This window comes from Vicugna pacos, chromosome 16, assembly GCF_048564905.1.
Source record: "Vicugna pacos chromosome 16, VicPac4, whole genome shotgun sequence".
Lineage (NCBI taxonomy): Eukaryota > Metazoa > Chordata > Mammalia > Artiodactyla > Camelidae > Vicugna > Vicugna pacos.
Genome location: NC_133002.1, coordinates 60,878,454 through 60,893,640, shown reverse-complemented (window position 1 = coordinate 60,893,640; position 15,187 = coordinate 60,878,454).

Sequence of the window (15,187 nt, the reverse complement as noted above, 5' to 3'; positions counted from 1 at the left end):
TGGCTCAGTTCTCTGGTGGGAAACCGCACAATGATATCTTCAGGTTTCTCCTAAAATCTACAGGAAAGGGGACAAGACTTTTCTGGTCTCTTGCCTGGAGGATGTTGGTGCTGTGGGGGCTAAGTGAGATGCTCAGCCTTCAGAGTGCAGGACACCCCTCTGTCACCATACATGAAGTCCCCCAGGCCTCAGAGGCTCTGCTTCACCATCCCCAGGGAACAGCCTTCCAGGGTGGCCAGCCACCCAGGACCTGCATGCTCTTTAAACAGATCTCTGCCGCTCCTAGCTGCCTTCCCCGCTTCATGCGCACCTATCCCAGTGTTCTGAGCCTTTGAGGGTTCTGTTTCCCAGCTTTCCCCAGGAGGGGCTGGGACTCAGCTCTGCAAGGCTGGGCCCTGCTTGTCCATTTGCCTTCCTGCTGCCCCCATGTTGTCGACAGTTGTCTTTTCTCTGTTCTCCGTCTCCTTGGGGGTTTATATCTTCAAAAAAACCTCTTTTCATAGCTTTAGTGGGGTTTTCAGAGGGAGTAAAATTAGCCCTGTGTGTTTAGTTGTCATTTTAGGCCCTGAGCTAAATCCCCTCCTGTTTCTTTCCTAATCATTATCGTGAAGGGCTTTTCCCGGCTCTTCCTCAATGGGCTCACGTCTTTTTTATTTTTTTCAATAAAGGTTCTAAATCAGAGATTTGTAAAATTCCCTTCACTGATATCCCAAGATGGGGCCCCCCAGCTGTTCCTAATATGAGGGCATACAGACTGGCCCTGACCCCCTTTTTGGCCAGGTCCCCATTCCACAGCAGCTGGAGCTGGAAGGGCGAATTCCCTGGGGCTTGTGACGAGGCCAGCCTCGCCAGGGCCCGTCCCCAACGGGGATCTTGATGTGCAGGTTCTATGGCTGATCCTGCTACAGGTGCCAGCCTCAGTCCATTGGCACAGGTGTGTGAGCAGACCTACTGTGTGCTGAGTGCTGGCTGGGTTTGGTGGAGCATGGGAACAAGGTTTGGTGCTGTCTTCAGAGACCTTTTCTGGAATGATCCAGAGGAGCGACTCATGCAGATCTGCACCTTGCCTGTGAAGTGAAAGACGTGCCCACAGGGAGACAGGTGGGTGATGGGGAGTGGGTGGGCCTGCCCACAAGTTGGAGGCCTGGACCATCTGACAGCAGAGGACAGAGAGAGAGCCAATTAGGTCTTTTGAGCAGGGACTTGCCATTTCAAACACGGGGGCTGGGGAAAGTTCAGTCAACCACACAGCTGTCTCACTGGTAGACAAGGCATTTATCCGGGGTTTAGCTGTAGGGCGCAGAAGCTAACTGTAAAGTGTATAGAATGACTCCCACTGACCAGGACAGATCAATGACCCAGACTGGCTGGAGGGCTAGAAATTAAAAGCATTAAGGTCTTAAGTGAACAGTAGCCACTTGTCTTGGACACTGTCTGTCCTCGCTCTGCAGGGAAGGCAGCCACCAGTGCAGAGCCCCAGGCACGCAGGAGCTGAGTTTACATCCTTCCCGTCACTGGCTCTGAATCCTCCAGGCCCCTAAGAAACCCCAGATTCCATGACGTCAGGGCAGTCAGGAGCAAGGAGGAATCCAAGTGTTCCGGAACCAGCACCCGGAGGTAAAACAACCTGGGACAGGCTTGTCATTCGCTTTAGGCTGTGAATGTCTTTGAGGGTGTGGCGCATTTCCATCCCCCTCTTACCTTCCTCAGTGGTGCTCCAGGAACTGCATCTGCCTGTCTTCCACAGAAACAGGAGCAAGGCCCTGCCCAATCCTGCGGGTCTGTTTGGGACAGTCGAGGCCCCCCTGCCTGCCTTTCATGTTGACCTCACTGCTCTCCATGGGTCTTATTCTGCCCGCCCACACTGGCCCCATTCCACTGACCCTTGGCCTCCGCTTTCCTTCTGCTCCCCTTCTGAGGCTAAAGACTGCCCCCCCCATACCGGAGTCCCTTCCCCTTGGGTTGGGGAGCTGGGAGTAGGGACAGGAACGACCTGCTCTTCTGATTTTAGGCAAATCCTAAGCTGATCTCCTGCAGGGGCAGACCCTCTTCTCCAGCCAAGGTGGAAGTGTTTGAATCGGGTGGGTTGGTCAGTCTGGACAAACATCCAAGCAGTGACCCTGTGTGGCTGGTACACTTACTCTCCAGTTCCCAGGAAGGCCAGGCTCTGAATTTCAAGCCCTAGTAAAGGGCTGGGGACATGTGGGCAAACTGGACGAGGAGGCCAGGCAATGCAGAAAGGAGGCAGAGGGGATTGCTGGACATTCACCCCGCTGACCAAGTCTCATTTCTGCAGATCCCCAGTGTTGTCCTTTCTGGGCTTGGGCCAGGGTGCCAGGAGAGTAAGGGTCGTTAGGGATGGCCCGGCTTCAGGATCGCCCGGAGGGAGGGAAGGGAGGCGGGGCCCCTTACCGGAGGGCGGCGCTCTCGGGGCCTAGGCAGCTCTGGGCTCTGGGGTCTTTGGCGCCTCGCCCGTCTCTCTCGTGCCGGCTGCCCTCCGGGCCGGCGCTGCGGGCCGCAAGGGTGCGTCCGGCCTGCGTTCGCCTGGCTGCGGTCCTCCTAGCCCCACCGCCCTCCCCGGCCGCGCAGCCGCCCGAGCCCCCTCCCTCGCCGCGCGCTGCGCGCTCCGCCCGGGCCGCTGCCGCCGCCGCCGCCGCCGCCGCGTGCTCCTGCTGTCTCCTCGCTCCAGCCGAGCGAGCCAGAGGAGCCGAGGAGAGGGAGAGAGAGAGAAAGGGGGAGGAGAGAGGGAGAGAGAGAGGAGGGAGGGAGGGAGGCAGAGAGAGAGAGAGAGAAAGAGAGAGAGGGGGAGAGAGGGAGAGAGAGGAGGCGGCGAGGAAGAGCGAGTGCGGAGCCGCGGGGCTGCTCCAGAGCCGGCAGAGCCTCCTTGGACAGCGGCCCCGGCCCCGGCCCCAGCCGCTCGCGTGGTCGGAGGAGACGCGGCGGCCGCCGCCGCCTGAGCCCGGCCCCGCGCGCGCCTTGCCGCCGGCTCGCCGGTGCCCGCGCGGCCCCGGGACGCCGCTGCCCGTTCGGCGGCCGGGATGCAGCCTGGGCATGGCCGCCGGGCCCCTGTCACCTGCCGCGGGGAGCGCTGAGCCCGTGAGTAGCCTGGCCCTCGCCGCCCGCGCTTCGCCCTGAGGCGGTCATTACCTTCGCGTTGAGCTGGCTGGGCGCGGGGGTGGGGGTGGGCACGGCCCAGGGAGGGGCGCACGGGACCCCGCAGGGAGAGGCGGGGCTGGCGGGGGCGCGGGGTTGCAGAGCGCGGCCAGGGACGGACCGAAGACGCGCGGGGTGGGGTGGCGCCCTTGGGGTCAGGGGTCCCCGCGCAGGGTCCGGACTCTCCAGGTCCCTCCTGGGCTGGGGTCGGTGCACGTGGTCCAGCCGGCCGCTGGAGGGGCGATTTTGTGAATGGGAAGGCCCCGGGGTCGGGCTCCATGGAGACGCCGGGGAGTCCCGCGCGCTGCGTGGCGGCGGCGGCGGCGGCACAATGCCCGTCGCGGGGAACTCCCTGGCGGGGGGGGGGGGCCGAGCGCGAGGAGATCCCAGCCCCTCGGGGCGCGTCGGGGTACGCGGCTGGAGCCCGCGGTGGGGGGAGCTGGAGGGGGTCAGCGGCCCCCTGTGTTGCCGTGCGCTTCTCTCCCGGCGCCCAGGGCCCGGGAGCCCTGCCCCGGTCCTCTAGGAGAAGGGTTCACTGGAGGAGTTGATGACCCAAAGGAGTTGTGGGGAGGAAAGGCTCCCACGGTTCCCTAGGGAGGCCCCCGGCCCCCGCCGCGCCGCGCTGTGCGCTAGAGTAGAGTGGCAGGGGGCGAGCGGCGTGCAGGGCCCTCCAGGGGGCGGGCTTGGGGGCACTCCCCGCAGGGTCTCGGGAGCGGCGTCAGGGAGGTTCCGGAGGGAACCCAGGCTGCTTCTCGAGCCTCGGCCGCTCCCAGGGGCCGGCGTAGCCCGTCTAGGGAATCTGGCGCCAAGGCAGCCTGGCACACCCGGCCCAAACTTTCTGCCCGGAGGCCTGGAGGCTTGAGCCTCGCCGGGGGACGTCTGGGGCTCGCGCCCGCGGGAGGGCTACCTCTCGCGGCATCTCGGGGGTGGAGCGAGGCTGGCGGTCGCAGCCTCCTAGTGCGCGGAGCCTCCCCAGGCGTACATCCCCGCAGTGCCCGGGCCACCGGGGGCCCTCACCCAGTCGGCACGGGGATGAGAGTGCGGCACCAGGCGTCGAGGGACATTGGGACCCCATTCTGTCCTGGAGCGGACCCAGGATCTGGGATCTCACTTGGGGCGGGGGGGATGTTCCTGGGAATCCAGGACTGTAGCCCGGCCAGCGGCGAAGGGTCCAGCGGGGTGGGGAGAAATGCCTACGTGACAGAGCTTTCCAGCTTTTAATAGATTTATTTTTTAATGGTCACTTTAAAAAAAAGGACCCCTTCGGCGCCGCTCATGCTGATGCGCGAGACATCTCTCGGTGGAGGCAAAGGACAGGGATGGAGGGACCCAGACTTCCACCTCAGCTGGAGGTGAAGTTGCCTCTCCCGCGCCAGGTAGCTAATTTTCTGCTGAAACACCCGATCGGCTCGGGGACGCCCTGGGAGCCCACCTGGGAGCCCGGGGTACTTAGCACTGAGCAGGTACGAGGCTAATGGAGTGGGGTCGCCCATAATGAGGTCTCTCAGCCCGAAGCCGGCTTTGATTTTACTGTTCTGCAAATAATAATAATAATAAAAGTATAAACATTGCGGCAGAACCTGCTCATTAAGTGTGCAACGCGGCTTTGGGCGGATGTCTTAATTAGACTGCGTTGTTAACCGGGATATTACACTAATTAAGACCAGCCCCTCCAGGTGAGCTAAGATCGTGAGGGAGAGAGGAAGAAAAGTTGCAGTGAAAGCGCCGCCTGATGAAAGCAGGATGCGGGCAGGTTGGGGCCTCCCTCAGGCCGCTGAGCGCCGAGAGTGGAGACTTTGGGGCGGCGAGGGGCCGGAGGGGCGCGCCCCCTCCCTCCCTGCCTCCACCTTCGGAGCTCCCTTGTGCGCTGAGGACCAAGGCTGCCACCCGCGTCCCTCCCTGAGATTAGAGGCCTCCGTGCGTGGGCGCGGGGCTCTTGGGCACACTCTTGGAAGGAACGCTTAACCCCTCATTTCCCAGCAGGGAGCTGCTTCTGAGAGGGTAGGGCCGATCTCCGGAGGGTGAAGTGGGAAACTCTGAGGGGTTAGGGAGCAGAGGCAGAGTTGAGGGGAGTACTGGGCCTGGTGGGGCAGCTGCCTGAGAAGGGAAGGGTTTGCCAGGGGCGTGTGGGCTGTTTGCTGCTGGAGCCGCTGGGGTTTTCCGGCACAAGTTGCCCATTTCCAACAGCAATCCCCTCCCCCATTTAAAGAGGACTTAAATGATTGCTCTGATCCGCCCTCCAGGGCTCTGGACCTTGGAGAGACCTACATCCACTCTTGAGCCTCCCCGCAGGCTATGTTGGAAATGCCCCTCGTCCAGTTCCCTGGGACAGGAACTGCAGCTGGGTTGAGTGTATTCGTGGCACTTCCGCGGGGACCAGAGGCGGGGCTGGGGGAAAGGCTGCGGCCTGGAAGGCCCCCTGCCACGGAGGGAGCAGCGGCGCGCAGCCGGCGGCAGCACCAAGGACAGGGCCAGGGCTCAAGCCTGCCCTCCCGTCCTCCCGCCCCTGACGGTGTCCTGGGGCCGCTGGGGGCGCTGCCAGCGCGCATCCTCACACAGCTGGGGGGAAGGAGAGAGTTCCTGAGGCCCACGCAGAGCTCGAGGAGCCCAGGGCCAGCAGACGGGCGGATTTAGGAAGGAGGCAGGTGGGGGGACTCCTGGGTACCATTCCAGAGTGGGCCTTCTGTTGTGTTCCTGCCACTTACTCAACTTCGAGCATTGGAGAAATGCAGAGAAATTATGGAGCTCTTTGGTATCCAGAGATGAACTAGGCATGGTAGCGGCCAGAGAAAATACTATCCCCCGTTGCGGATCCTCGCCAGCCTGGTCCAGCTTGGGTGCTGCCTGTGCCCCACAGCCTTCTTTGCAGCCCCCTCCCCATTCGACCACAGCTAGGGGCCCCTTGGTTCTGTGATGTGTAGAAGTTGGCGGCACCTTGCTCCTAAGGGCAGAGATGCTTGTTGGTTTATCCCCACCTCCCCCTGTACCCACAGTGTTATTTGATGCATGCTTGTGGAATTAGGAGTGATGGAATGTGCAAGTGAAGGAAGCTGCTGTCCCACCCAGCAGTGTCAGAGCGGTGGTGTGTGTGGGGACAGTGTAATGGGCCTGGAGGAGCCACGCAGAGGGAAACAGCTCAGTGAGCATGGAGTGACAGTACCAAACACAAAATTGAAATGTTATTTTTCAGCTGTTGTAGTGTGGGGCTTACCTCCTCCATCCTGTCCGTGCGCCTGCAATTTTTGGTCGGTTGTCTCTCTGTGTTTATTTATTTCCACACTCCTGCTTGATACTCTGTTATAAAGACAAATGGAACCTGGCACGCAGCTGACATTTGGTGAGGAATTTTTTGTTTTTAAACAAGTGAAGGGGGAAAACCGTCCTGGAACTTTCCCCCCTTGATCAGAAATGCTGTGCTCCTCCATGGGCACCTGCCTTTCCCTGAATCCCCGCCTGCAGCAGGCCTTTCCTTCCGCACAAGGTACCGGCTTCATAAACACATCCCATTTGCACCTACATCTTTTTGATTAGCTGCAGTATCTCCCCACGTTCTTTTATAAAGCAGCACGTTATTTTCACAGGTTCATGAAACATTCAGACAGCCTAAACATCTTATTTTTTGCTGCCTCTCTGAAGTAGGTTTCTCTCTGAGCCATCACTGTCTCCTTTTTATTTATGGCGCTCTGGCTCCTTCTCCCTCTCTCTCTCTGTCCGTCTGTCTCTGTCTCTCTCCTCTCCTTTCATGTCTTTCTCCCCCTGTACTTTCTGATGGTGTGGCACTTGGTATGTGTCTTTCTCCTTGAATTACGTGTGAGAGTTGAGGACAGCTCTCATGTACTAGTTGGATGGGTAGTGAGGACACAGGTCTGTTCTTTGTGGGGGATCACAGCCGGAAAAATGAGTATCCTCACTTCAGGAAATACCTCATGGCACGGACTGGTTTGGCTTATGAAATGTAAATTTTTAAGTGCAATGCACTTAGTGACTTAGTTTGCTATTGCAGCTTTTCCAACACATGAACTGACACCAAACATGTCTTAGAAGGTGATGAGGTAACAGCGTAGAATCCGTTACTTCATTTAGAAGCGTTTCCTCTGGGCAGATCTCACAGTATATAATTTGCATTTTGAAAAGTGTTGCCAGAGCCCAGGTGGAGCAGAGCTGAATGTTCAGGGGCCGGCCGGCCAGCAGGGCCCTTGGGGCCTGGGAAAGGACCACCAGTTTTATTTTAAATTCAGGGGCCTGAAGATGTGCTCACCTCTCCTTTGGATCTGGTCTCTGCCCTTCCTGTGTAGCTCAGGGCTGGGCTCTGACTCCTCCTGGGGAGTGGTTTGTAACTCGTTGGCATCAGTTTGTGTTGGATATGGCGGGGTCTTCAGAGTCTATGGTTTTCTCTGAGAACTGGGAGAAAAATGGTTCTTTTTGCAAGGTTTTTTTTTTTTTTTAGGTTTAATTGTTTAAAGTCAGAGCATATTCCCAGCTAGGAAAAAAAAAAAAGGGAGAGTATACATACTCTCCCTTTGAGTGGAATTTTACCACATATTGCTTTGGTTAGTGGCTGTCCTGAGAGCTTCCTCCTGAAGTTCTGGAAGAACAGAGGCCTGGGTGAAGAACTGCCCTGTATCTAGCCGTACCAGCTCCCTCCCAGGCACACTGCTGGTCATCAGCTCTGTGTGCCAGGCATCTGCTGATGCTCAGGGAAATGAGCCAGCCCTTCTGGAGCTGTGGCTGGAGACCAGGAGGAGAGGCGGGTGGTCAGGTACTTGCAGGTGAGCAAACTGCCTGGGGACAGACTCTTCTACCAGCTGGACCCTGCACGGTTTTATCAAGGTTTTTTTTGGAGGACCAGATGAACTCATAGCATGTATCTTTTACATGAAAGAGAGGAGAATCCCATGTGTCTCTGTTTCTCCAAGGCATCTTGTCTTACTCCGTATCTTCCTGCCACCAAATCAAACAAGCAAAAAGTAACCCAAGTTCCCCTAAAAGATCCTCTCTCACAGGACTGCCATATACAGTTGTGCAGGCAGTGTACTGCACAAACCTAGGGACCATTCAGAACTCTACCTGTGAATAGGTGGAACTCTGCAGCCCTGTTCATCAGTGTCTCCTTGTATGAGATTGAGGGATGGTGATGGCAGGAGAGGTGGCCCTCCAGTGTCTGGATCCTTCCCCTGAACCCCTGAAATTTGTGAATTTGGGCACCAGGCTGGGCATCATATCTCAGGATAGTTTTTTTTTTTTTTGGATAAGGATAATGGGAACACAGAGAAGCACATTGTTCTCTGCAATGAAGACTTTTTCTGTAAAAATAGGAAGCCCCATTGAAGCCAAAGACTATCAAATTTACTTGTATTAAAAAGGTGGATATAATTTGGAGAAAGAGTTAAAGAGGCACAAACACTTAAGTACAGCTAGAAATAATTTCTCGCTACACTTTAATAGTTCAAAATCCTTCCTGAATCTAAATGGAAGGTTTCTCTGCAAGATTAAATAGAAAATAACTCTTAATTTTTCTGGAACTTTTCTTTTAAGGATTGGGTGCAGGGCAATGGTCTAAGGTCTGTACATAGGACCTTCTGGGTCCCTTGAATTCAAATCTCCTCCTGGTGGCTTCACCCCTGCCCCCACACCTCTTTCTTTTGCCTATAGCAAGAAGGGCTTTTTAACCTCCAGTTTTCAGCAAGAAGTGTTAAGATGAATTTTTAATACTTCAGTGAGATCGCCGCACATACGTGGTTTCCCCATGTTTTCCATCACCTTGAGATCCAAGCATAAGAAAGAGAATCGATTGATGCTTCAGACTGGGTCTGCGCACTGGCTCCTGTTGGACTTCACCCTTTGCCGACTCACCCTCCTGTCCTCTCTTCTCCCCGGGGGCCTGGTCTGAATCTTCATTCAGTTAGTCTTCATATTAACGGGTGCTTCCCTGAGATTGCACATCTTGGCTGTTCCTCCTGTCAGCTGATTCTTGTAAGAACCACCCTTCACCTGGGACACACACATTTAGATGCACATTTAAATGGAACGTAACTTCTGAACGAAGCTGTGAGTTAATTACCTTACTTGAGACTTCAAGCCCGCTAGGGGCTCAGCACCGCCTGTCGGTGCAGGGAGCGGGTTGGGCACACGCCTGCGTGCGGTGGGAGGTTGCTTGCGGGGAACGCGAGGTGTGAGGCCAGGTGCTGACTTCGGGGACGTGGGGCTGGCTGCAGTGTGCTGTAGGGGAGGGCATGCAGGCTCCCCAACCCCTTGAGCTGGGGGCAGCTCTTGAACCCTAGTTTACTCAGCTGAGAAGAGGGGAGCTGGCGTGTAGTAGGCACACAACAGCTGGTGGTGAGTGTGGACCTTCCTTGGTGCCATCCGCCTGTTAGAGGAATGAGCACCTTGTCAGAGTAAAGGAAGTGGTTTCTGCACTGCTTCTTACAGCCACAAGGAGATGACGCTGTTTTAAAATGTTTCTAGACAGAGTCGCAGGTGCCAAGATGGAAACAAGTCTTAGCATTTCTCTATAGGTGAGGAGATCCTTACTCACACAGAGGGAACCCGGCATCTTACGTTCTCAGGAACACCCTGGTGCCAGGCTGAAGAATGTGACTGAGGTCCTGTCTGTGGGGCTGTGGACCCACAGGTCACCCTGACCGAGGCGTCCAGAGAGTGGAGGGGCCTCTTACTACCCATGGCAAGCCCCCTCCATGGGCCACCATCTGCTCCCCACACTTTCCCTCCCAGCAGAAGGTCCAAAGACCCCAATGTGGGCGAGCTTTGTAGCTGGGCTCTTTGCTTTTGTAGGAGCGGCTTTGGATTCTAAGGGATGGGGCCCTAGGTCAGTGGTGGCTGGGTTTTCCCTGAGAAGGAGGAAAGAAATGAGAGCCGTGACCCTGCCTCCCTCCTTTCCCCCGGACTCCTCTGAACCTGCAGATCACCATCATGACGACTGATTCTGTTCCACCCCTGCCTTCTGCAGGAAGATGTTTTTGATTCTCGGGACTCAGTGTCTGACAAACCAAAACACAGTTCTGCAAAACCTATTAGAAACAAACATAAAGTGTGTGCGTCTTTCTGGAATATTGACTCTTCCTCATCGGAGAGACCACTGTGATGCCATTAGGCACGGCTGGGGCCCCCGCTGCAGGGACAGGCGAGGTGGAAGCAGGGCCAAGGGGCTTCTTACCCAGGCTCCGCGCAGGCCAAGGGCGGGGCTGCGCTTCACCGACTTCCCGCTGCAGCCCCGCGCTGCTCGTAATGGGACTGATCGCGCCCGCTGCCTGCCTCTTAGGGGTGCTGTCCACGGGTACATTAGTCAAGTATTTTGAAATGTTTGCAGAAAAGAGAAGTGCTGGAGGAACTTAAGGTGAGAATTATTGTTTTCAGTGGTGTAATATTATAATCAACACTCCCAGACAGCCAGCGCTGTATCGAGAATTACCGTACTGGAAGTCTGTGTGATGCCTCGTCAGCTGTGAGCCTTTAACTGGTGGCCGAAGGGAGGGAGAGATAATCTGGCCGATGACCTTTATTTGATGGGGGATCTTACGACCCTCGTCCTAACCTCAGAAGCCCCGGGGTTAGTGTCTGGGACAACTCTACAGCTCGATGAAAGGCACCTTAACAGCATGTACTTTTTTTTCCCTCACCAGCAGCTCTCTCCTAGGACAGTTAAGAAGAATGCACGTAGAATCAGCATTCTTTTGAGTCTTCCAGCATCCCCTGGCCGCAGCTGGGTCTCTCCCCGAGGTCGCCCTTGTGTCGGAAAATGGGTGTCCAGCTGTGTCTGTGTGCTGACAACATCACAGTGACTAGCACTTTGCTGTCCTGACTCGTTTGTGCTTAAGCTTGTAAAATGAGTGGTGTATGGGCGCTTCCCCCAGCTAAGATGGAAATCCCATCTCAGAAGTAGAACTGTCTGGACGGAACAGATGGGCAAAACTAAAACCACGTCATTGATATCAGCGCTGACATGTTAAAGTGCGGCGCGCAGTCCTGCCCCTCCCCACACAGGCGTTGCTCCTCCCTTGTCGGAAGTCACCACGGAGACTGGCTTGGGGAGGACTAATCCACCTGCCCCGCTTCCCGTCGTGGACACGATAATATGTTTTGTTCAGATCCTGAGAAGAAAACTCACAAGCCCAGACTTGGAGAATTTCAGCCCCAAGGATAATTTTTCAGAAAGTAATGAGCGCTGGAAAATGAGGGCTATAAAGGAAGTCTTTAGGTAATAATCATAACTATAATGTTCACCACTTTGAAATGCATTAATATATACTAAAATTACAGAAAATACTAAGTCTGCTGGAGGGGGAAGGAGGCCTGCTTTGGAGCCCGAGGCCTACCTTCTGTGTGCCTGGCCTGCGGCTGCCCAGCCCCGTCTCTCGCAGAGAGGTCCCCGTGCCCCCGGCTGGGGACTAGTCGCACGCACAGTGGGGGCTGGATGGAGAATATTATTTCCTCCCCAGCGGGTTCCTTTCGGGGCTGTGCTGTTTTCTGGCAAGGCAAGGGAGTGACGAGCCTCTCCTGGGGTCTGGCCCACTTCCTCAGAGTCTGGCTACTTCAGTGCTGGGCCCTGTGAGGCAAGGTGTGTGGACGCTGGCCGGGGGTGGGGCGGGGCCCAGGGCACCCTGTGCACACTGCACCTGCAGCTGTCTTTCCTCCCAGCTGCACTGAGGCGTCCTCTGTGGTGCCCTGGGTTAGGAGCCAACAGAGCGTGCGGCCACGCACCATCCTTCTGTCCCCCTCCCTGACTCCAGCCTCTTTCCCTTGCTCCCCCCCCACCCCCACTTCCCTCCTTCACCTTCAAAGCCAGCTGACTGCTCCGGTAGCGTGCAGGCGCGGGGCTGGCAACGGCAGGTCAAGCAGCGCTGAGCTCAGAGCAGCTGGGAGGAAAGATTTACGGTTCCTCCCTGCCCTGCAGGATGGACAATTAAAGCCATGCACGGCTGGAGGAGAGCGTGTCGTTAAGAGTCAGGACGGTCAGAATAAATCAGTCACCTCCACTTAGACAGCCGTGCTAGACTGCTTCCTGGGGCCTTTAGGGCGGGAGCCCCCTGGGTATGGGTTTGAAGGCCCTGGGATTGACTGTTGAAGGATCTGATGTAGTCTGAGCTCCATCTGAGGCGGGGCCTGGAGACCCCGAGTCTCCTCCCAGATGGGGGATGCGCTGTGGGGTCTTCTAGGGAAGTTCCGGGTTGCACATCTGCATTTTGTCTCCTTGGCACCTGGCAGGCGTGAGAGCTACAAACTGGGATGCCTGTGGGTCAGAATAGCGGACCCCAACCTGCCAGGAGAGTGTGTGTGTAAATGGATGTGCGTGTATGTGCGCGTGTGCCCAGGGTACATGTGCACACACGTGTGCTGTCTATGCTCACCTCCCAGACACTAGCAGGCTCCACTTGTGTCTCTAAACCCATACCGCCCGTGCCAGGCCGCCAGGGGCGGGCATCTGAGCGCCGGCCAGGCCGGCCGGCGTCCCTCTTCGCTCGTCCTGCGTCTGACTTCAGTGCCTTGGAGGCTCTGGCAGTTTCCTAAGGAAGCTGCTGCTTTGTGGGCATGAGATGCCAGGCGCTCCTAGGCCCTCCCACCGGCTAATTGATGATGTGATCCCGCGTGGGAGCCTTGTCATTCCTGGAAACGCTCTTTATTTCCTGCATTTCCCCACCTCCTCCCCGCCCCCCGCCCGCCTCCCCACTGGGGTCTGCTTTCCACGGCGGCGGCGGAGCCCCTCCACGTGCGCGGCGGGCCGCGGCGGGCGCGGTGTTCAGCCAGCCGGCACGCCGGGCCTCTCATTAACTCGGATACTACAATTATGTGCGCCGAAAGGCTGAAAGGGCCATTTAGGATTTTTCTGCCTTAAAAAGATTCCTTTTTGCACAGCCCTGTGCCCAGCCCTTTGGCGCCACAGCTGTGACACTGAGCCGCACGTGGCTGTCAAGCATTCCTCCCAGCTCCCGACTCCGCCCCTAATACGCATGTTGGCACAGTGGGCAGTGGGAGGGGGCGGGCCCCACCTTTGTTCTGCCTGGAGGTGCTTTGCAGTGGGGGCGACGAGCTGGGAGGAATCTGCGGCCTGCTGCAGTGACTTCACTGCTGGCAGAGCTGGGGCCACTGAACCGATGGCGGTGTGCATGGCGTGTGTGCCCCATCGACATGAGAGGAGGTCTCTCGGCATCGAGAGCCTGCTTCCGCTGCCTTCACGGAGACGGTCGGTGCCCGGGGCTCCCGTTCGCCTCCGCTGAGGCTATCTCAGCCCTTTGAGAGGCACTGGGCGGGACATCATTTTGTGGGGGGATGTAGTTTACTCAACACATGCTGGCCTTCCATCCACATGTGGGTGAGTGTGTGTGACTCAGCGTGTGGAGACTACGGTCTTGCAGGAGATCACCGGAGCCTCTCCCCAAACTGGGAGATGTGTGAGTGGTGTTGTGGGGCCTGGCTGGGGTCCCCAGGGGTCTGGAGTGACAGTCTCAGGACTCCTGGGGAGGGGAAGGTGCCAAGACATGTGTGGGATGTGCACTGGCTCAAGGTCACCCACAGTGAACCGCTGCCCAAGGACAGAACCCAAACTGGTGATGGTGGTGCTCGCGCCTCCCCCTCGGAAAGTAATGAGAAGTCTGGAGGCAGCTGCTGCTTTGGACGCTGTACCCAAAAACCTCACGGAAGTGTTATTCAGGGACCTTGTTATCTTAAAAGAAAAAAAAAAGGAAAGAACCGAAGCACCAAATAACAGCCAGCGACTCACAAACTTATTTTTTTTTAAACTTCTCCGAAGTTGCCATGGTTACCCGCATGTGTGGTTCCCTGCTCTGTTGCTCTAAGCGGAGTGGCTTGGTGTAGGCATGAAACCCTTGGAGCAGGGCCTCCGCGGCGTGTCTGCCCCTCAGAGGAGCCCGTTTGTGCTCTGGTGTGGAGGGAAGGAGCAGGGCCACCGTGGAGATTTTGCAGGACCGTAGAGCGTGATATTCTAATGTAGCGCTTCTGAGACACTGGAGACAGAATTTGTCTCCCACGCTGAAGTAATTATAGCCGGCGAAACAGAGAAGACATCATTGCAGGTCCTGAACAGTGAGTGGTGTGTGTGTGTGCGTGTGTGTGTGTGTGTGTGTGTGTGTGTGCGCGCGTGCGCACGCTCGTCCCCGGCTGCTGCGAGGAGTGCCTGCTTGTACCTGGCCATGTGTGTAAGGGCGGCCACAACCTGCAGTGTCCCTGCACCTACCCGCTGCCTTTCGGATGTGGACTTCTGCAGGGGGCTTTGGGGGAGAAAGAAGCCAGGCCAAGATGCCTTCTGGCCAGACTCCTCTCTCCTCAGAGTGCGGGGCCCTCAGAACGGGTGGAGACGTCATTCCCCTGTCTGCTGGGCTCCGAGGGGACTCCCGGGGTACACACTGTCCAGGCTCGGCCCTCGTAGCTGAAACACCAGCTGAAAAGAAAAGAGACCGGGCCGTGGGCCGGCTGCTCTGTCCCCGCCCGCCTTGGGGGCTGCCTGCTTTTCTCCCGGGGGTGTCTGGCTGTTTCTGTGTTGAGGGCTCTGAGGCCCCAGTGGCCTGTGAGATGCCTGCTCCCGGTTGACTGCGACATGAAGCTGTTCTCTTTCCCCAGAAAGGCAGGAGCCACCCTGGGCCATGCGGGGCACTCAGCATGTGACAGTGAAGGCAGAGACTGAAATGGGCAGTAAATTCCAGGTGTTGGGGACAGTACTGACAGGTGAAGGCCTTAGTGCTGGACCGTGTGGCCAAGGGTGGCTCATGTTTGGCCGGGACTCGGGTTTCCTTCTCTTGAGCCCCGCCAAGAGCAGAAAGCCCTCTGCACTTCCACAGGAGGCCGCACCTGTGCCCCGCTCCCCTGCTCAGCCCTCACTCATTGGCTGGGCTGGCACAGCCCTCGAAGGAGTCGAGTCTTCCCCTGATGCCAGCCTCACTTTCCCACACATGGGAGGTGGTCTCAGACTCTGGTACTGCCTGTGTGGCCAATCGGTGAGCCCGTGGCTTAAGGGAAGGCATTTTTTTGAGGGACCAGGAGCCCTGGGGTCTCTCTATGAAGT